Source organism: Macrobrachium nipponense, chromosome 23 (assembly GCF_015104395.2).
Source record: "Macrobrachium nipponense isolate FS-2020 chromosome 23, ASM1510439v2, whole genome shotgun sequence".
NCBI lineage: Eukaryota > Metazoa > Arthropoda > Malacostraca > Decapoda > Palaemonidae > Macrobrachium > Macrobrachium nipponense.
Window position 1 is genome coordinate 7,080,600 of NC_061090.1, and position 24,051 is coordinate 7,104,650.

At 39.4% G+C, this 24,051-nt stretch overlaps 1 protein-coding gene across 7 annotated transcripts in view; it reads right to left on the reverse strand.

Annotated features, from left to right (window-relative positions):
* Positions 1–24,051, reverse strand: part of LOC135198469 (axin-1-like) — a 225,726-nt gene that overhangs the window by 138,985 nt on the left and 62,690 nt on the right. Inside the window, exon 3 of one of the 7 annotated variants that reach the window (XM_064226055.1) lies at positions 20,465–20,511. The exons of the other annotated variants lie outside the window; for them this stretch is intronic. The gene's annotated coding sequence lies outside the window, so the exon portion shown is untranslated. The remainder of the gene's footprint in view (positions 1–20,464; positions 20,512–24,051) is intronic. 7 annotated transcript variants of the gene reach the window in all.

Genomic DNA, 24,051 nt, shown 5'->3' on the forward strand with positions numbered 1-24,051 from the left:
CTGACTTACACCTCAAACTTGAGTAAATAGGCAGATTTGGAAAAAATTTTGTCACAGTTTCTACATTAATTCTAAAATTAACAGAAGTTGAAATGCATCCACACAACTGTATGATAGATACATACAAAATCTACATACTAATTAAAAATATTTGTATCCCACTCTCTTTGGAGTACAAAATTTGATTACAGTACTTTAAAATCTAAAACATTCTCAAATGTTTATACAAATGCAAGCTATCACTTTTGCTTTATTCCAAATACCATTACGTCAATAATCAGATCCACAAACCACATAAAAAAACTTAAAAGACTTGACTGATCTCCTCTACCTAGTGACCCATACAGTACACAGGTCATAGCCACACCCGCCTGCCCCCATGACAGGCATTTCATCATTCTATACTCATTAAACTACTGAATTTAATCTTACTGATTTTAATAAATCGTTTGTTATTCAAGCTGGTTCTGGGTCTTACATTTTTCATTTGAGGACCCTTAGACCTCTCCACCTGTTACGCTTTCTACTGCTTCTTTTATTATGCCAACATCATCCAGTTAACACATTCTCTGCATTTAAAAACTTGTCAAAATATTGCCTTCATCATTCCAATATCCCATTTTTACAAATTTTGCATCTTTCATCTTTTCCATTTTCCTCAGCCACTCAGAAAAATTTTATTTTTATGCAAAAATTAAGTTTCATATAACTTACCAAGTATTTATGCATAGCTATTTGTTTTGTATCTTTGGCAGCCTAAAAATTCAAACATGCACTTCTTTTGTTTTTTGTGTAGGTGACAAACTCTCCCCACCTTCGGGGAAGAATAGGACCAACATAGCAGAGCTTCAATCCATTTGTGCCCAAAAGTCCATGCGAGAAGAGGAGGGAGGGCTCCAATTCAGTAATTACTTGGTAAGTACAGTGGAATCTTGACATACGGAAGTTCCTACTTACGAAAAATGCAAGTTACGAAAGCAAAGACGAAGATTTTTTTGCCTCTGTATACGAAAATAATACAGGTTGCAAAAGGGTAAAGTCCGAGATTCGCCAGGACCACCGGGAACAATTTTAAAACTCCCGCCCCGCCAACAGAGTAGACTCGCCACCATCCTCCAGCTCTCCCATTGGTTCCTGATGCTAGTCACCGCCATAAGATCCTGCTCTCCTATTGGTCAGCATCATGCCTCTATGTAAAGGCGTTCCTTGACCATTTTTTGTGGCAGCTTTATCGTAAACACTGGAATTCATTCGTTCACATATACATATTTCGTTTGTTAACATAAATTCATGTTAGCGATTTCGCTTTCATTGTACTGCAATACTTTATCGTGTTGTGTGTGAACTTAATTACTTACGTTATTAGCCATGGGTCACGGAAAGAAGAGGATGCTTTCTATGGAGAACGAAGATTGAGATAATCAAGAAGTGTTAATGTTTTCTGCCATTTGTTAATGTGTTTGGTAAAGTTTAGTGTTAATGTTTTCTGCCATTTTTTAATGTGTTTCGTAAAGTTAAGTGTTCATGTTTTCTGCCATTTGTCCGCCTCCTCTGTCGCCACTTTCGGAGATCGCCTCACTCAAAAGGTAAGGTTCCACATTTTACTACATAAGTACGTAAGTATTTCTTGTACCATGTACACTAATACACTTTATTTACAGGTGCGTACTACAATAAAGGTTATGTTAGGTACTGAATGGTCCAAATTGTTATATTTCATTGTTTATTGGTCAATTTAGCTTTATAATAAAATTTACTGTGGTGTTTTTGTAGGGCTTGGAACGAATTAGACAATTTACATGTAAAACGTAGTTCAAGATATGAAAAAATCAGATTACAAAGGCCGCTTCGGAACGGATTAATTTCATATCCTGAGGCACTACTGTATATAAAAAATTTAATTCTATCATAAAAATAACATGAAAACGGCAGTTTCATATAAGTAACTTACCAAATAATTACATAGCTGAATACACATTGACAGGTGGTGGGATACATGGACATATTCTACTTCAAAATATTAAGTAAAGGTAATAATTTTAAAATAGAAAAGTTGCTAGCAATGATACTGCCTCTGGTTGGTGCTCAATGGGTCGCAACTACTTAGGTGGAAACTTTGCTGCGAAGGATATTTCTGATGGCTTGCAAAGTTTAAAAAGGAGCCCTTGCCTTTAGTGTAGTACCAGACTAAAATCAACCATACAACGCTGTCACCTACATGCAAATAAAAAAATCCACACCACACCCCAATCACTAAGAAACTGGTGGGTACTCCAGGTACAACGTATCCCCAGACTCCCCTAGACTCAACACTCTACATCAAGGTGAGGAGACTGGGGAGGGAAAGAGAGCTTCTTATGCTTCCTCTCCCAACACCATACCAGCCATGGATAAAAGTCCCAAGGTACTACTTTTTTCAAACAGTTTCCACTTCTTTCAAGTCCTGTGATGCAAGGACTTTCCAGGCTTTCCATCCCCCAAAAGAGTCAACTCCTGCCTTTGCAAGGTCTGCAGGTTCCTCTCTCTCCCTTCCTGTTCAGCCAATCAGTATACGAGTCTCAAGGGGACTGGCCTCCATCAAGCAGTACATAAAGTTGGTCAGACTACACATAAAGAGTTCTGCAGTTCTTTCTCAGGGCTAACTGGAACAGGAAGACCCAACTGGACTCCTTCGTCTTTCCCATCATGTTGGAGATCAAATCAGACCTACAGTAAAGAATCTCTTTTGTCGGAATTTGTGGAGATTTTTGCCTGTTGATAAGAATGCCCAACTCTTGAGTCAGGAGAAGAGTTTTCTGTCAGTCCTCCGTGCACTTCTCCTTCAACAGGGAATGGAGAAGCCAATTGTCAAAATAGTAAAGGCAGATATTTATGCCTAGGAGATGGAGCCATTTGCCGAGACGAGCAAGAACTCGGTAAAAACTTGAGGGGCTGTAGAGAGGCCAAAGCACAAGGCCTGAAACTGAAGAACTCTGCCCTAGAAGAGGAACCGGAGGTACTTCCTGGATTGTCTGTATCACCAGAAATACACATCTCTCACTCCTCAATGGAATGGCCGAGAATCAAACTCGCGACCACCGAGGTGGGACGCCAACACCATACCAACCACGCCACTGAGGTGCTAGGTACTTCCTGGAGTCCAGATGGATAGGGATATGGAAGTAACCATTCTGCATGTCTAGGGTGATCATTCAATCATCCTCGCAAATGGAAAAAAACCTGCTGTTGGAGTGGAGAGAGAGACTTGGCAACAAAGGAGGAGGGTTCTTTCAATAGCTTAGTGGACTGGGCCAACAGATACTGTGTTGACTTTTTCTGGAAGACTGATGAGATCTCTTTGGCGGTGGCTTGAGGGAAGAGATGTAGCTGATCCAAGAGGAAGAAAAGAGCAGACTTCTGGGTTTGTGTGACTCCTTTTGTGGTGAAGGAACACCACAACTCCCTTTTCTTTAAAACCCCTATAAAAAAAAAAGGGGGGGGGGCCTCCCTGATAGCTTTGTCAGCAGACGATAAAACAGCTAGCCAGTCTGAAGCGAGGTACAGGTACTATCCTACTTACAACCAAGTTTGGTTCCGACCCACTGGTTGTAAGTCAGAATGGATGTAAGTCGAACCTTAGAAAGTGGCCAACATACTGGGTAGGGTATACTATCAAACCTTTGCTATATAAAAGTGCCTACTTAGTACTGTAATATAATGTACAATCATTATTTCAATCTTTTTACCATAATGTACTTCTACTAATACATTTTAATAATTTATGTAATAGTATATATTACGTACAATCAGGCATTGAGTTACAATGGGGTTAGGTTCTTGCATGCATGTCAGAAGTCGATTCTTACATAAATTGGTTTGCAATTCAGTCTACAGTACAGTTAATACCAAATGATGCTGCAGATAGGGCAGGGTAACTCAAACTGATGCTGCCTGAGTGATGAGAGTTCTCATGAGATGGCGCATTGCCAAGTAATTCAATGGTCAACTGTCTGAAGTAAGGTTGTAAGTACGAGTGGTCATATGTCGAGTAGGTTGTAAGTCGGATAGTACCTGTAATTTGCAAAGAAGTTAGAAAAGCTGGGCAGAAAATGTTCAAGTATGGCAGCATATGCTGAAGGAGGTGCAGGTTCCTGTCCAAATTCCTCCTCATCTGAAGAAATAGGTGACAAAGACATATCATCCTTGGAGGTCTTGGATGCCAAGGGAACTTTCTGAAAAAAAGCCCATAATCACTGCCAACTGATGCTCAATCTGTTCTAATGTAGGAACTTCCTGAACCAATGTGTTGCGCTTGAGGAGGAAAAGGTGGTGCCGAACTCACGGGAGCTGGTGTTTGGAGCTTGGAGGCAGGCGCCAAGTGTTCTGGTGGCGACAGGCGCTCAGAAGAGTTCCTTCCAAGACGATGAAGGGTGCCTGAACAAATCTTCCAGGCGCTTGGAAACCAAAAATAGGAGCACAACATAAGGATAAAACAACTCCGGGCTGTCCTGGGCAGAGGTCTAGCCTAAGTAGAGGCAGGTGGTAGATCAGTGAAGCTGCAGGAGGGTTGCAGACAACAACTGGTCTCCCTATACATCTTGACTAGAAGAGGGGAGCGGTCCGCATCATCACTGTGTCTCTTATGAGGCCTAGATGAAGCTGAGAGGAGCCACCAGTACCTCCAGCCAATGGCGGTCTGTCAGTCTGGGACTGGGCGACAGGCTCGACTGAGGGGGCAACTACCCATAGGCAAACCCCACTGGTCTCCCTTGGACCTCCGGTATCACTTCTCCCAAGTTTGGGGGAGTGGGAAAAGGACCTTCGTATAGGAGCACCAACAAGACAAGTACTAGCCACCTCCTCAACTTGCACAACTGTCACTTTGCACTCCTGAAGACACTTCGTCCGTCAGGACTTTTAAGGACGTCCCTAATTCCACCACTGCGTTAACTACTAAATTAAGTTTCTGGTTGAACCTAGACTTGAGTATGGCAATGGGATCGGGTTTGGAAGCATGGAAACCTGGTACAGGAGTACTGTTGTAAAGAAGTAGGAGGGCTGAGAATAGGAGAAATCGCAGGAACCAGTGATGAAAGAATAGCACTATCATCTACTAACCTTGGCAAAGAAGTCGACTCTAACTTAACCCTATTTTCGGCTCTAGAGGCCACCTTCCTCTTTTTCTCCCTCTCAAGCTTGTTCAAGTGAGACTTTAATACCTTCCATTTTTTATCAGCCCAGTCCTGGCATTCAATATAAGTATTCTCTCTATTGCACTCCTGCCCCCTAATTTAACACACTTAGAATAAGTCACATGATGACTTAGTTAAACTAGTCGTACATCCATTGCACCAACAGCAAATGCTACAAAAACTGGAGTCTAACATTATGATCCAAAAAAAAGCTATAAAACATGTTAACAAATCTAACAATACAACTAATGCTTAAGGGCCACAACAAAATTCTAATACTTCACCAAATTCTGGAAATACATATACCCAAAAAACAATGAAGGAGGCTGCAGAAAACATTCTATGTTAAGGAGCCAGCAGAAAACATATTGAAGCTTTCTGCTATGTTATTACTATTCTTCCCTAAAAGTGGGTGGGACTTATCACCTACAAAAAATACAAAAGAACCACTGCCACGATTTTTTTATTTTTAGGGTGCCATGGTTAGAAAACCTATAGCTGTGTAATTACTATGTAAGTTACTTATATGAAACCAACAATTTCTCTCTTCCTTCTGATATGTTGAGAACAAAAGAGACTGAACAATGAACATAATCAAACAGAAAGTTAATTTTGGAAGTGGGCTGCACAGTAGCTAAATTACAAGAAAATTACCTCTGGAAAATTAATCAAAACTTATAAAGGACCATTTGATTTCCATCAATAGTATGCAGCCAAGGAAAAGTTCATGATGCAAATTGTATAATATTGGGATACAAAGTATCAACTGGTAAAATTGACCAAATCTAAAGAAAACAAAATTTCACATCAGATTGAACGCGAGAAAAATAAAACAAAATTAAGTAGGCTGATTCAGGCCAAGCCAAGTGAGGCTATATAAAGCCCGCAGCTAGTAGATGGACGGTGGAGAAATAACTTAACAGTAGTTCACCGAATGTATTGGAGAATCAATCGTGCACTATTTTTAGGTAAATATTTTGAAGATCCAATTAGAACAACCAAACACACTTTGGCCAAAGTAAAAGTAAAGGTTTGGTTTGGATGAACACTTCATAGTGTACACTACACATACTTAGCTTTACATATGGCTTAACTCCAAGATAACAGTTTGAATTATTAACACCGATATATTGCTTATATCACCTACAACTAAGTGTTAATTTTGCATCATGCCGCAAATGCACTAAATAGGAAACTAATCTCCAACCATCCATTTATAGGAATGGAATTAAAATGTTAAGATGACAACAAATAATATAAACTAATCCACAATAAGGATGACAACTACACTGATCATAGCCAAAAGTGCACAAAGTGAAGCCCAAGGAATCTCAACCAAATTATGATAAAGCTCATTATGTTAAAATGGTGCACTGTGAAACAACTAATAAAACTTTAGTATCTAGTTTAGAAAATGAATGTTTGATCCTGATAAAAATAAATTAACTTACACTCCTACAAACCCAGCCCGTCTATTTCCTTATATGGCTACTCAACAGAAAATGGTCCACAAAACTCTTTCAACAGACTTTCGTTATAGCTAGTTAGACTATGGAAATTTCAAAAACACACTCCAAAATTCCGACAGCTATTCTGACTGTAAAGATGGCTAAGATACTGTAAATCTCCTATATATAAAACTGTATTCTGACAGAAATGTTTTAAATTCCATGGTAAATAAGTTTCATGATGATTTATAACAAATTCTAATACTGTAAAATTAACATGTCAACTCTTCAATACTGAATAATCACAAAAGCTGGCAGTTTGATACTTTTCCATATAACCAAGAATAAACATAAAAAACATATTTCAGCCCTCATGCAGCATGTTCAACATTTAATCAGAAGTTAAGGACTTGTAAAACGATGCTGTATTAGTGTACACTTATGAGGGCATTGGTTATTTTCTTAATGGCATTCAACATACTGCCCAAAAAAATCCCTTTTTTTATTTTTTTTTTTTTTTATAAAATTAAAGTTTTATATATACACTTCTCAAGTAATTACGTAGCTATAGGTTTTCCACCACAGCAGCCTAAAAATTCAAAATTTGCAGTAACACTTCAATTGTTTTGTGTGGGTGGTTAACCCCACCCACTTTTGGGGAAGAAGAGGAAGAACATAGCAGAGCTCAATTCATTTTGTGCCTTGATGTCCACTGACACCTACTGTAATAAGAACTTTACCCAAAACTAATAAATTGGTGGGTACTCCTGGTAAAATGTACACCCAGGCTCCCCGCCGACTCGACACTCTTAACACCATGCCAGCCATGGATAAAGGTCCTAAGGTACTACAATTTTCAAACACAGTCTCCACTTCCTTCAGGTAATGAGTTGCAAAGACTGACTTGCACTTCCAATACATTTTTTGTAAGATGGATGAGAGACACATATTGTGCATAAAAGCAAGAGAGGTAGCAGACAGCTCAGACCTTATGAGCTTTCACCCAACAAGAATACAAGATGTCCTATTGGATCCGAGAATGAGTATCAGAAATTGTCTCTTAAAAAGTAAACTGAATGAATCGAGTGAAGAGGGTGATCTGATTCTGCTTTACCCAGAGAAGGGAATCTCTTGTGGCCTTGCAGAGGGAGGAGGAGTGAGTGCCTCTCTGCTTGTGGATATAAGACGGCATGGTACCGCCCGTGTGAACAACCACTGTCTTGCCGATACCAGAGGCGAGAAGGACTGGAGACCAAGGTGAATAGCCTTTGGCTCCTTGATGTTGATATGTAGGCCACTTTGTTCTGTGGACCACGTCCTGGAAACTTGATCCCATTGCAGAGCTTCCCACCCCTAGGACCAAGGCATCTGAATAAAAGACTAGGTTGAGGTTTGACGGACGAAAGGATTTTCCTTTCACACAGCCACCATAAGAGGTCTTATTTGATCTCCAACGTGATGGGATTCCTAACTCTTGGGTCAGTTGAAGAGTTTCCTTTGAGTCCTCTGTGTATTTCTTTGACAGAAACGGAGAAGCCAGTCACCTAAATAAAGGTAGATGTTGAAGCCGAGGAGATAGAGCCATTTGCTGCGAGGAGAGAGAACTTGTATAAATACTTGGAGGGCCGAGCAAGGGTGGCTTTGCCCTGTTTCCTCTTTGAAGCGCGTTAATCATGTATGGGTTAGAAACCCAACAATTGCGAGGACAACTGATATAAACATTCAAAATAGTACTGAAAGGCATAACAAAAGTAGACAGTAACCTGTTTACGTTAAACGAAAACCACACAAAAAATAATGGATGGAAACTAGAACTGGAGAGATACAACACATCCCATTGTGGGAACCTCTATACATTCAAGATATGTGACACATGGAATAAACTGTCAGCAGAAGTCATAAACAGCAACAGTGTTGAGGAGTTTAAAAGAAAGCTAGTCAAAATCATTAGAACACTATGAACGAACAGTAAAACCTGTTCCAAGAGATAAGTGAGCGCACAATGCCTCCTCGGATAGACTAATAAGTCTTTGAGACATCCTAATCCTTACAACTCCCCCTCCTTGAGTACGTTCCTTGGGGAGGAGGAAAGAAACATCTTGGGGAGTTGAGCACTGTCACCTATCTGGTACCTCATCAGGAAGGTTGAAGACAGACACATTGGGGCAGCAAGTGCAAAGTAATCAGGAAAGTTAGCCAAAAAAATATCTAATAAGCAAAGTATATGCAGAGGGAGCGAATGCCTGATCAAAGTCCTCTTCCTCTGAAGAAACAGGCAACAAGGATGTAAAATCACAATTTTTGAAAGTAAATTGTATTTTTCCTAACTATACATACCTAGGTCCTTTACAATGGGAATTACTAAAGGCGAAGCATGGACGTGGCGCTGAATTTTCAAACAAGGCAGTACGGTAGTAAACTACCATCCGGTTGTTGGCTATGCCAAGACCGGGGTTGAGCGTTCAACTTGCTTTCGGTCCAGGTAACAGATTGAGGGGTGGCTTCAGGTGGGCAATATGTGTAAAGGACCTAGGTTTGTATAATTAGGAAAAATACAGTTTACTTTTAAAACTGGGATTTGTTCCTATACGGTATACAAACCATTGGTCCTTTACAATAGGAAGACTCACTGATTGGTGGGAGGAATCCGAGTGAGCTCTTGAGAATTGACTGGTGTTCATTTAGCCTAGGTTTGTCTCATGTCAAGAGTCCCCTTTCCCACCTTGCAAGGGAAATGGGGCAGATATGTGCTTCTATTACTAAGTAAAGAATATAAAGGTTACTCTAAGGAGTGTCTTCCCTGCATCTGTGTCCGGTCCAGTAAGTAATGGTCCGTGTACTCTCTGCCTGAAGGGAAAGAGTAGGATGAAAGGGATGAAGAAGAGCCAGTCACTCGGCATTCATACTCAATCATACCACACAACGAGACCTGATGCTAACCTGTCCTGTTAAAGGAGCTGGGTAAGCTACACACCTTGTTGGGCAGCCACCACTGGTCCCAAGGAAAAAGTGTCCAAGGACCTGTGGGCAATATCCAGTAGGTAATGAGAGGTGAAGGTAGTCTGGCGTGCCCAGACCCCCGCCTTCAAAACCTGTTGAACCAACAGGTTCTTCCGGAACTTGGGACAGGGCAATCCTCCTGACCTCGTGAGCTCTTAGATGAAGGGTACCAGTGTCGATGCCTGGAGCAGAGTATGCCTTCCTGATTATCTCATGAAGCCAGAAAGAGACTAGGTTCTTCGATACCTCTTTCTTGGAACTTCCAGTACTAACGAAGAGTCGTCGACACTCATGCCGAAGATGTCAAGTCCTCTTCAGGTAGCGCTGTAGTGCTCTAACTGGACAGAAGCATCTTGTCTGGGTCATTATCAACAAAGTCGCTGAGGGAGGGGATGGAGAAAGACTTGAATCTAGTGTCAGGGACCGAAGGATTCTGAGTCTTCGCTATAACTTCTGGGACAAATTCTAGTGAAACTGATCCTCAACCTCTTGTGTGTTTAATGTCGAAGGATAGTCCATGGAGTTCGCCTACTCTCTTTCCCATGCCAGGGCCAGCAGAAAGACGGTCTTGAGGGTGAGATCCCCATCTGACGACTCTCCAGGTGGCTTGTGCGGGGCATGAGTCAGGCTCTACAGTACAAGTCACATCCCACGCAGGAGGCCTGAGATCCCTGGGTGTGCAAGACCTCTTGAAGCTCCCCATGAGGAGAGAAATCTCTAAGGAAGATGAGATATGTTCCCCTTCAGCTTGAGGACTAAGGCCAAGGCCACCCTATAGCCCTTAACTGCTGAAACAGAGAGGAGCTTCGAGCTTCTCTTGATAAAGGAAGACTAGGAAGTCCGCGCCCTGCTGAATAAATGCCCCGTCTGGAAAGATACCCTGTCTACGACACCAACCACAGAAGACGGCCCACTTTCCCTGGTTAACAGCTGCACAGGATTTCCTGAGGTATCCAGCCATCTCTGTCGCTGCTCGGCGTGAAAAGCCTCTCGCTCATCAGATGGTGGATGACCTCAAGCGTGAAAACGCAGGGACTCGACTGCTTGATGGTACCGTTCTACGTGTGGTTGAGACAGCAGATCTTGCCACGGGGGAATCTCTCTCTGTGCCTTGGAGAGAAGAGCCAGAAGGTCGGGATACCCAAATGGCCTCAGCCACCAGAATCATCTGTAAATTCTGCGTGATCTGCACCCTGTTGAGCACGGCTCGAATCAGGTAGAATGGAGGAAAGGCATACGCTTCCAGGTTGTCCCACGTGTGTGGAACGTGTCCTCTGCTGCTGCCCACGGGTCCGGTACAACTGAGCAGATTTCCACCTTCCTGTTGTACCGGGTGGCGAACAAGTCTATGAATGGGTGCCCCCATAGGTTGAAGAGCCTTTAAGCTACGTCCTGGTGTAGGGAACACTCGGTTCCTACCACCTGATTCTGGTGGGTGAGCTTGTCTGCCACTACATTCCTCTTGCCCGGGATGCATCTGTCTGACAGCTCTACTAAGTGAGTCACTGCCCACTCGTGCACCTGCATTGTCAACCAGTGGAGCTCAAGGGAGACAAGTCGCCCTTGCTTGTTGATATATGCCACTACCTTGGTGTTGTCACTGATCAACACCACAGTGTCCCATCACTCGTTCCTGAAACTCCTGGAGAGCCAGGAAGGCTACCTTGAGTTCAAGAACATTCATGTGAAGGTGCTTGTTGTGATCATTCCACACTCCTGCAATCAGCAACTCTTCCAGGTCTGTGCCCCATCCCTTGTTCGATGCACCCAAGAACAGGAGCATGTCCGGAGGGGGAGTGGTCAGATCCACTCCTACCGTGAGGTTTCTGTCGTCCAGCCACCAATCCAGGTCCTCCCTTACCTCCTGTGAGAGAAGAACAAGGAGACTGAGGATCTTGTGACTGGGACCAAAAGTTTCTGAGTCTCCATTGAAGAGACTGCAGGTGAAGACGTCCATGATGGACCAGCTTCTCCAAGGACGACAGGTGACCAATCACAACTTGCCAAAGTCAAGCAGCCATGCTACCTCTCTGAACTTGCTGATACGAGAGTCTGAGGGGAAGATTCTTCCTGCTACCGTATCTATCAGCATGCCCAGGCACAACGTCCTCTGCTTGGGTTCGAGATCAAACTTCTCCGAGTTTATCAGGATCCCTAGATTCTGACAAAACTCGAGAAGCCGATCCCTGTCCTATAGCAATTGCGAGCAGGAGCTCGCCAGGACCAGCTAATTGTCGAGATACCTTATGAGACATATCCCGTTTGAATGTGCCCAAGCCGAGACCAGGTTGTACTCTCGTAAAAACCTGGGGAGCGGTCGACAGTCCGAAGCATAGTGCCTTGAACTGGTAGATCGTTTCCCTGAGGACGAAGCGTAGGTATTTGCGGGATGGGTATTTGAAAATACCCATCCTTGAGGTCCACCGTAAGCATGAAGTCGTTCTCCCTGATGGATGCCAATACTGATTGTGCTGTTTCCATCTTGAACTGATTCTGGCGAACGAAACGGTTCAGGGGAGAAAGATCTACGACCGGTCTCCAACTCCCGAAAGCCTTCCCTACAAGAAAGATTTGGCTGTAAAAGCCCAGAGACCCATCTGATCTGACACGACCTTGATTGCGCTCTTGTTCAGCATTGCTTGCACTTCCTGCCGTAATGCCTGGTGTCTCGCAGATCCCACTACGTAGGACAGAAGCCGGACCAGGTGGTTGGTGAGGGGTGGTATTCTTATTATAAAGTTAAGATTTACCAGCCCAATGAGTCTAGCTAGACTTTACAGTGCTGGCCTGAAAACATTCAGTAGGAAATTATTAAAAAATACGCAAACAAAATGCATGTCTACAAAGTGGGATGGGATAGAATGGTAGTTAATGAATTACAATAAATTAATGATAAATGAGGATTATTGTTAAGTGATGGATGAGGTTGGAATTAAAAAGATGAATTTAACTTATATAAGACTACAATAAAAATGATAAAAATTGACTATGTATTTTAGTAAGGTATAAATGTTGAATTTTATTAATCAAATTAGTCTTTTTTTTAAAATATTAATACTCTATATAATGAAAAATTATCTGACTGACTATTTCTGATAATGATTTATATTGTCTAAATATAAATTTCTTTGTCTATTAAAAATTAGGCAATCACATAAAATATGCTTGACTTAAAATTGTATTGCAGACATTGCAATGAGGGATGTTCCCTTGTGGAGTCATCATTAAATAATCGTGGGTCAGTCTTGTATGTCCTATTCGTAATCTTGTTAAAATTACTTCAGCTCATTTTTCCCTTTGTACTGATGTACTCCAAAAGTTTACATTCTGCTTGATGCACTATAATTTATTGGTGTCTGCTTCACTATCCCACAGATTTTGCCATTTTGTTTTTATGCACTGCTTACTGAGTTTATATAATCTGAAGCAGGCAATTTATTGTCAAAAATTTGTGAATTTATCCCAGACTTGGCCTTTTCATTACCTTGGATTCCAACATGGGCAGGAATCCAGCAGATTTCAATGTTAACCCAACATGAATAAAATTTGTTTATGATTTGTTTAATTTCCTTTACTAAAGGGTTCTTATGTGTAACTTTTTGAGCTTCAATTGCCCTTCTCGAGTTAGAATAGATTACAAATTTCGTATTCAGTTAATGATTTGACAATTATATCTGATTGAATGCCAATACAAATGCTGTTAATTCAGCAGTAAAGACAGTTGCTTCAATTGGTAAAGAATTCTGACTTATATTGCATCTGACGTCTAGGCCAGTCCCTTACGACACTCCTGATTGGCTGCTGATAAGCCAATCACAGCTGGAAACTCTCAGTCTCTCTCGACAGTTCACAGGGGCAGGAAGTACGTTCCACCTCTTCTGAAGGATACTTTTGAAAGTGGTATCCCTCAGGAGAGGTGGAACATACATCCTGCCTATGTGAACTGATTGGCTGTTGATAAGCCAATCACAGGGGAGATTCCAGACCTTTGATTGGCTTATTAACAGCCAATCAGGAGCATCATAAGGGACTGGCCTAGACATCGGATGCACGGTCGATGTGAATCTACTATAACCAAGAGCTGGCAGAAAACAAATTGAGCTCTTTGCTACATTGTTCTTCTTCTTCCCTAAAAGTGGACGAGGTTAACCAACTAGTACAAAAAAACAACTGAGGCGTCACTGCGAATTTTGAGTTCTTAGGCTGCACTGGTTGAAAACCTATATCTACATAATTACTTGGTAAGTTACTTACATGAAAATTGTGTGCATGCTTCTACCAAGTACAAAAGAAAAAGTAACAATTTATATATTACATGAGAATCAATAATACAAGAGTCACTGTTCTTGAGAGAGAGAGAGAGAGAGAGAGAGAGAGAGAGAGAGAGAGAGAGAGAGAGAGAGAGAGAGAGAGAGAGAGAGAGAGAGAGAAACTGCTATAACATGGCTATAATGAGCCATCCCTTCCACTCCTCTTCCAAAGTTATCATAAAACTTGGCTGGCCTTATCATGACGTAACTTTTTACACTTTTACTAATTAAATATGTTCTGCTAAGAGATTCAGAGTGGATGGAACACTGTTTTTTGGCAATACCTTTTTTATCAAAGCATCGGATAAAAGTGAAAGTTAGCAAGTGTACATTTTATAATCCTACCTAATTTTTGCAAGTATTATTTATTACCCAAGTTCAATAGTTCTGGTACTTATCAGAGTAAAATTGTTTCTTATGCCAGAGCCATCAAAATTACAGGTAAGGGTTTTAAACACAAAAGTAATGCTCACTTATAATGTCATAAGGATTCACGCACAGTGAAGAGAAGTTTACATAAGGGGAAAATGCCTCTTCACTGTGGCTCTGTCCACTTACTGATGACATTAATAATACCCCTCCAAGGCTCCAGCTATATCAATAATGATGACAAGGATTTGTCATCATCCCCTTGATTTCATTATCATTCTAAATATTTTTTATCATTATTATTATTAGTACATTATTATTATTTTGGTCTATCACAAGTCATCATATTCGACTGGGTGGTTTTCTTAGTGGGGTTCCGGGTTGCATCCTGCCTCCTTAGGAGTCCATCACTTTCCTTACTGTGTGTGCTGCGGCATCTAGTTTTTCCAGGTTCCTTTTCAAAGATCTTGGAATTGTGTCTAGTGCTATGATTATGGGTACAATTTCCACTGGCATATCCCATATCTTTCTTATTTCTATTTTCAAGTCTTGATACTCATCAATTTTTCCTCTTTCTTTCTCATCTACTCTGGTGTTCCATGGTATTGTGACATCAATGAGCAATCCTTTCTTCTTGATTTTGTCAATCAATGTCATGTCTGGTCTATTGGCACGTATCACCCTATCTATTCTAATACCAGAGTCCCAAAGGATCTTCGCCTAATCATTTTTTATCACTCCCTAAGGTTGGTGTTTGTACCACTTATTACTGCAAGGTAGCTGGTGTTTCTTGCACAGGCTCCAATGGAGGGCTTTTGCTACTGAATCATGCCTCTTTTTATACTGGTTCTCCACAAGTGCCAGACATTCGCTTGCTATGTGGTTTATGGTCTCGTTTTCCATAATGCACTTCATGCATATAGGTGAGATGTTATTTCCATCTATCATTCTTTGAACATATCGGCTTCTTTGAGCCTGATTGTGTTGCTATTATCATTCCTTCTGTTTCCTTCTTGAGTTCTCCCCTCTGTAGCCGTTGCCATATTTCATCGGTGGACAGTTCTTTGGTCTGTCACATGTACTGTCTGTGCACTGGTTTGTTGTGCCATTCCTCTGTTCTGTCTGTCATTCTCCTGTCTGTATATTACTGGGCCTTGTTAACTTTATCATTCCTTCTTCCCATGAACTACTTAGCCACTCGTTTTCACTGGTTTTCAGATATTGCCCCAGTGCTCTGCTCCTGATGTTGAAACAGTCCTCTATGCTTATTAATGCTCTTCCTCCTTCCTTTTGTGCTATGTATAGTATGTCTGTATTTGCTCTTGGGTGTACATAGTGCTTTGTGTACTGTCATGTGTTTCCTAGTTTTCTGGTCTATGCTGTGGAGTTCAGCCTTTGTCCACTCCACTACTCCTGCACTGTATCTGATTACTGGTACTGCCCATGTGTTTATGGCCTTGATCTTATTTCCGGATTTGAGTTTTGACTTGAGTATTGCCCTAAGTCTCTGCATATATTCTTTTCTGATCGTGTCCTTCATCTCTTGGTGTTTTATATTCTCTCCTAGTATTACCCGGTATTTGTATCCTGTTTCACTTGTGTGTTTGATGCTATTCCCATCTGGTAGCTTTATCCCTTCAGTCCTTGTCACTCTGCCTTTTTGTATGTTGACTAAGGTACATTTTTCTATACCAAACTCCATCCTGATGTCCCCAGATACAATCCTTACAGTCTGGATTAGGGTATCTATTTCCTTGATGCTCTTTTGTAGTACTTTTGTTATGGGAATCATGGCTTCTATGAAATGTAGTGGGAATAGAGGGTCACCTTGAAAGATCCCTCTCTTGATGTTAACCTGTGCTAGTCTTATCCCAGATCTTGTAAGTATTGTATTCCAGTTGCAAATTGTATTTTTTAGGAATGTGATTGTGTTTTCCTCTGCCTCATATATTTTCAGGCATTCTATTAGCCATGTGTGTTGTATCATGTCGAAGGCTTTCTTGTTGAGTTGAATATAGATTTTAGGCCAAAGGCCAAGCACTGGGACCTATGAGGTCATTCAGCGCTGAAATAGAAATTGACAGTAAAAGGTTTGAAAGGTGTTACAGGATGAAAACATCACAGTTGCACTGAGAATCAAGTATTTGAAGAGGGTGTAAAGTAAGACGAAGAAAGAGAATATGAAAGGAGGCACAGTAAAAGGAACAAAAGTGGTTGCAGCTAGGGGCCAAAGGTACGCTGCAAAGAAGCTTGAGACAGTGCACTGCATAAGGTCCACTGACGGCACTACCCCCTTACGGGGAAGCCTTTCTTGTAGTCGATCCACACCATGCTTAGATTGGTTTTCCTTCTCTTACTGTTCTTCATTACCATTTTGTCTATCAGGAGCGGGTCTTTTGTGCCCCTACACCTCCTTCTGCAGCCTTTCTGTTGTCGGGGGATGGTGTTTGTATCCTCTAGGTAGTTGTATAGCCTTTCACTGATGATACCTGTTAGTAACTTCCACATTACTGGTAGGCAGGTGATAGGCCTGCAGTTACTTGCTATATTTCCCTTGTTCTTGTCTCTGTACTAAGGATGCTCTCCTTGTGTCATCCATTTGGGTGCATGGTGGCTTGTGATACAATGCTGGATTTGTTCTGCTATTATTATTACTATTATTTTGTGGAGGTTTCATTGCAACTAACACAATAGTTGTTGGAACCAAGGCCAAGAGAGACTTAAGAGAGACAAGGTCAACCCAAATGGGTGGAGTCGCCTCACACCTTTGGTAACTATGTAGATGACTACATATCTTAGAGGTACTACCAGCTCATCATGGCAATTAACTGCTGATTATAAGGAGGTAAACAAAGCTTGGCCTACATGGGGGAACTGGGGGAGAAGTGAGCAGACCTGTTTGGACTAAGTTGTTAGCTTGGAATTCTTCCATTTTCTTGATATTCTCATTGTTCCTCCTTTACAAATAATTCTGTACATATGTAATTCATATATACATAGCTCATTTGTTAGATCCACACCTATTCAGGGAGGGAATACAAAAGGACAATCCATTTTGTTTTACCTCGTTTCGACACTACCTATAGCTTTCTATTTGCTGCAGCAAGAAATGAGTGTTGCCAAGTAACTATGTATTACCCATTTACAGAAATAATTACCTATTCATGCTATAGTAAATCTTACCAAAGGTCTTTTCACTTGTGTACAAAGTGGCAAGCCATATGCAGTCTTGCAAATACGGGGACAATTCTATAACCTGCTGGCCATTATTGAATTTTTTGAAGCATAGACTGCATTAGTGACTTACTGTCTACCTGATGGATGGGTGGAGTCTCTTGACATCATATTGTGTTTACATCGCATATGGTTTTTGGATCCTTTTCTGAGATTTTCTCTGTTCTGGTATCGGTAATTTCATTTTACTCTATAAATATCAAAACTATTGAACTTATGTACTAAAAAATACTTGCAAAAACTAAGTACAGGTATAAAATATACACTTGCCAACTTTCCCTTTATCCAATGCTTTGATAACAAGATGTTGCCAAAAAACAGTGTTTCAATGGCTCTGAATCTCTTAGTAACAGTTACTAAACACATTTCTAAAAGAATTCTCCCAACCTGGTATCATCAAACAGATCACAGGCTTACCAATTCCTCAGAGTTTTTCCAACATTTCCTACATACCCATTTTCAACCTTAAATGAGATGAACTCGAAACCTTTCATGCTAGTAAGCTATGACCTTCAACCAATTCTATATGTATTTCAAAAAATACAAAAACCTAATACTACACAAACTTATCACATATAAATATTGCAAAACACTGAAAAAAATCATAACCATAACAAAAACCTTTTACAATCCTTTCTGAGAATACAAAAAACCAGTGTTTTGCAGGAATCCTCCATATGTAGTCACGCAGTAGATGAATATAAAATAAGAAGGTAAAGGTTTTACAGCCAACAACACTATGTATGTTAAGACAAAGTGCAAGTTCCTTTAATCCCTTTCCTTAACAGTTTCCCAGTTTTCTTTTACCTTATGTATTTCTTAGTTTTTATCTCTACATTCACCCTCCATTCATAATACTAAAGCATATGCATTTTGCTGCTATAGCTTACCCTTTCATGCATGATGCCATTAATACTAATCCTGTGCTATATACAGTAATTCAGATTTGCATTTAAACTGTCTTTGATTTTGTTTCAACACATCTTTTTTTATAGTCTTTGCTATTCAAGTTCCTATTGTAATTTACAAAACACATTCTCTTGTTCCTTTTATGGTTTCTGCATATTCTTGGGAAGTAATGAATATAGGCTACTTGTCTTCAGTGTTCTCTGCATTAAAGTTCTGGCAATTCATAGTTCCAGGCATAATCTAGACATGGACACATTGACTTCCAGTTAATTAGTTCTCCAAACTTTGGTGTATTTTTGTGGATATCAGCTTTGTTTACAAGTTACATACTGCCCTCCTGTCTCCTGAGCCCTTATAACACATTCAAACATCTCACAGTACCATAATACAGGAACCTGTCCATGAAATGATAACAAGCCTCACCACAAACTTACTCCTTACACTTCAATCTGTTATTTGTATTGCACAATAGGGTTACCCTCCCAAACATAAATTTCCTGATAAAACTTATTATTTGGATATTTACCTACTATTAATGATAGCTTACATCTCCTCACCTATTGGCACTGCAATATGTTATCTTTCACAGTAGCATGCAGGTTCTACATGGCATCCCTTCAGCCCCGTCCACATTACGTACTTTCTGCCTTTACTCTTCATCCATTCCCTTTGATCTCTTACTCTGATGCCTAACTGCTTCATCTTTATGCTTTGATCTCTTACTTTGTTGCCCAACTGCTTCATCTTTATATTGTTCAAGTTTATATGCTTCAAGTCGAGTTAAGCTGTCATGCGCGCAAGTACCACACCTTCAAAATCATGTGTCAAGACTGGATTTAGATGAACCCAAGCTAGTCCTCTTAAGGTGCTTACCTAAACTTTAAGTAATGCTCATAGTCATTCAAAATATTAGACACTTGGGATACTGTATATTCACCAATCTTCACAGACCCCAGAACAAAAATTACCTTTCAGCAACACCCCACCATTCTTCACAAAACCTCTTATCCACAAAAAGGAAACATTGCTCCCTATCATTAACACCTGAAACAATGACTTAACAATCTTGGTGTAATCTAGACAGGACCTATCAAAACCTTAAGACCATCCATGTTTTAAAAAAATCAGCTCAACTACCTGAAGAAAACTGAAAAGTGGTTTAAGTAACATCAGTCTACGAAAATGTACACCAAAATTACCTGTTTTTATGACAAATAAGTTATGGTATGCACATTTATTATCCATTGCTCATATTTATCAATGTTTCCATTCATCAAAGGTCAAAACCTACACATCCAGAAAACCTACAGATTTAAAACAGACTACGATTGTACATCGTTTCCACATTCTAGTAGTCAATACTTTCACATTCAGTTAATACATAACTTCTAATATTAACGACAATACGAAGTTTTATAATTTATTATACGTTCTTTCAACGGTGTTTAGGGTACATGAAAATTTAGTCTGTTATTGAATATAACATGGTGACTGTACTAGAAACACATTACAGTATTCAGTGCAGCAGCAAGTTGCTGTTAAATAGCCAGGAGGTATACAAAAAAAAAGACAAGAGCCAAGGGCATACTTTTCTTTATATTAGGTACAACCCAATTTTGTTGAGTAATTGACTAGCAAAAAACAATTAGGGTTCTTGTTTGAATGAAACCAAACTGAACAAATACTAAATATTAAAAGTTTTACCTGCATCTGAACAATGATTACATCATAGAATTTGGAGCCCAGTTTATATATTTTTGATATCATTCAAGAGCTGAGAGGACAGGGGGAGGAAGGGGGAAATTTAATTAATATAATTTGTATAATTTATCGTTTATCCTACAACAACCACTAAAAGATTATGGGAAGAAATATTTCCCTTTACCATTGTTCTACAACTTCTTTGAACAGTCACTTTCATTAGGTACTGATAAAACATTTCTACAGGAAGCCATACAGTCTTCCAAACTCCAGAACAATAAAGTGGCACAAAACAGTATGGCACTAAAGTGGGTTCACTTACCCTTCCATTACTTCAAAATAATGCAGCTAGCCACCATAAAGGTGAATCTAAAACAAATAAGAATGAAATAGAAATGGCAAGTACTGCATTAAATATAGAAATTAAATCTAAACAGTATATTCACACAATTTTATCTAGATTCTCCAACAAGAAAATGAAACTGATCACTTGCTCACAAGATTTTACTTGAAACAAAATTTTTAAAATCAATTCCATAGCCTTATAGTGTAAATGGTCCTGCTCTCTTGCCCTGCTCTCTCAATGAAGGAAACTTGTAACCTAGCATTTTTATCTGTTATTATGGCTTCATTTTTCCTTAATACAGTATATTTCAAAGCTGACAATTACTAATCAACTCTGCTGACCTATCAAGCACCTAATAGTAACCAGCCTGGTGAAAAAATCTGCAGTTTTGTCTGTGTGAATTTACTATATATAAAAAATTTGAGCTTTCAAGAACCTGCTTGATTCTCCTTCTCAAATTGAGGAGAATCTAGCAGGTTCTCGAAAGCTCTCATTTTGTATACATATATCTTATATACATACAGTAATCTGAATTTTGAAGGAATGGAAAAGTTATGAAGAAATTTCAACTGTGCATTAGGTCACTTACTTCACATAAAGAAAGCTTAGACACTTGACAAGGACACAGCTCTCCACAGTCACTTGTTTGGAAGTTTAGCAAGTGTCTGTATATAGATTTTGGTCAGTGCTCCCACCATAATTTTTGCCTACCACATATCACTTTATTGCCTCGTGACCTTAATATGGGCCAATATGGTGATTTGAGTCAAAGATAATAGTACAAATATGTGCATTGATGCAATCTGGCCATAAAACAAAATAGATATCAGATCAGCTGGGAGTGAGCAGGTGTTCAGTTTGATGCTGGGTTGCCTGATTCAACGAAATTGGCAACCATCAGATTCTGTCTCAAACAAAGCACCCTGGTATGCATAAGAAGATTTCTAATCAAAGTTTGACTGTTCTTAAGCGTTAATTACTTTCTAACTGAAACTTAAGAACAGTCAAACTTTTATCAGAATTCTTAGACATACCAGGGCACTTTTTTTGAGACAGAATCTTATGGTTGCCAACTTTGTTCAATAGAGCAACCCAGCATCCAACTGAATGCCTGCTCACACCCAGCTGATCCAATATCTGCTTTGTTTTAAGGCCAGATTGCTTCAATACACATATCAGTGCTATTATCTGCCGTCTTGGTTCACATTAGGTCACAGGGGGCAATACAGTGACACGTGTAGGCAAACATTGTGGTGGAAGTGTTAACTAAAAATATATATACAATCTATTACTGAAGCTCCAACAAAGGGCTGAGAGCTCTCTCCTTGTCGAGTGTTTAAGCTCCACCCCTTCTTCTATGCGCAGTAAGTGGCTTAATGCACTGATGAAATTGTGTCATAACTTTTCCGTTCCTACAAAATTTGACAAGATATTAAACCGCTTGACACTAAGCGGCCTAATATCTTGTCGAGTACTGTAGTATATTTACACTGACATCATTGTGGATTTCTTCACCATTAGTATAGTGATTCATGCAATTATGAGATTTTTATCCTATAACCAGTCCATCAGTATCACTGTCAGTGGCCATCTAACATCTCACATAATATAATTATAATAATAATATACTAATAATTATCTATAGAATGTGAACTCCATACAGGTAATAAATCATCTAGATAAAATAGTTCCACATAAAAAAATAGTCATTCTGTACTGAAAGCTGCTGCTTTCTAAACCTAGAATCACAGTACTATACTGTAGTTTGGCTAAAAAGATGAACCTGGACACTCGACCTTATACATAACTTGAAACAATTTACACATAGCCTACACTTCATCAGGTTATGTGTAAATTATTTTCACACAGTATTTTCTGCACTGTATAATTACTGCTTCTAATGAAAAAATGAGCTGTAAGTATAAGTTTCCTATTTTTCTGTTTTCCATTCTTACTGCTAGATGACCTTACTGGTCAGAAGAAAAAAAAATACACACCCCTACATATATAGCAAAAATGGCAAGAAAGAGAGCAAAATGGGATATTAATTCCTTGTCCCATGTAACCCTTAGCCTGACATTCAGTAAATTCCATACCTAAAATCTGTGAATATTTGTACAATAAGTTCATACATTAACAAGGCTGGCCAATTTATTCAGTATACTATCCTATACATACAAACACTAATGGGAAAAAACATAATTGTATTTCATTTACCTGAAGTTTGTGATATCTGTGTAATAAGTTCATACATCAACAACGATACCCTACGCAATTTATTCAGCATACCCTCTACATAACACAATACTAATGTTAAGTATTCATCAATGTATTTAATTTACCTAAAATATTTTAGTATCTGAGTAGTAAGTTCACACACAAACAAAGCTAGCCTAAGCCATGCAAAGAGGTTTCATAGCATGGCCTATCCTAGCTACCACAGAGTTGAAAAGTAATGAAAGTTAATTCATATCATACAACAACACTACAGCAAAATACTATCGTCACATATGAAGCAATAAATTTAAAAACAAATAAGTGAGATTTTACATAAATGAATGTATGAGTGACAAGCTCAAAAGTCAAGCTAACCTAGGCTATGGTAAGAGATTTCACATCCTAAGCTATCCTAGTTAAGCTTGACAGAGAGTTTAAGCACAAAACTGTACCACTGTATCATTAAAAGGAACAAAAAATTTGCACATTTCCAAAAATAGTTGCACTGGTCATCCTAAAACCTGTTAACGTAACTAATGCAACCATCACAGGCAATGAGACATTGACACAAGATAAAACATAGTTTTAGTTTGTTTTCTGTTCATGAAGGGACATCACTTATAATTCAAAGAATTTGAATTAGGTAATGATTTAAAAAACACCCTATACTATACTATGACCATAGCCACCTTATTAAACAGCATTTTTTCAACCACAACTGTGTGTGATATGTCATTATTCACAGAGGTTGAAATATCTCATATTAATTTTTTCTTATTTAATTGAGATAACTAAGGTCTACCCTACAAATAAGTAATTTTGTATTCACTTAATCAGATGTCTCTGAGTATATGAACATGAGTGCACAGTACCTTTAACCTAAGAACAATACAAAACCCAAGCGTCATAATATACTGTAGAGCAAATGAAAAGCAAGTCCTACAATTAGCATAATTTATCATATTGCTAAGTAAAAAATAGTCTAGGCGACTATCAACAATGCAATGTCAACTCAATATGCAGTCATCTACAGGAGTTATCAAAAGACAAAAAAAAATTCATTGTACGTATTCTTAAAGGAATTCTATTGGCAGAATCATCATATTCTTTCAGGTGACTGATCAATAACCTGTCTTATAAACATATATCCCTCAATTACAGCATGATTACTGCCTGCTCCTAGCAAGAAAATCTCATCTCAAACAAAGCAAGTGCCTCTCCAACATCCATATTTTGTTGGGGCAGCATGATGTGACACTGACCAGTTTTCCAAGGCCTTTTATTCCTCATGTTGCAACGTGTCATATAGGTACAGAAGTGGATAATGAAGTACAGTAGTATATGAA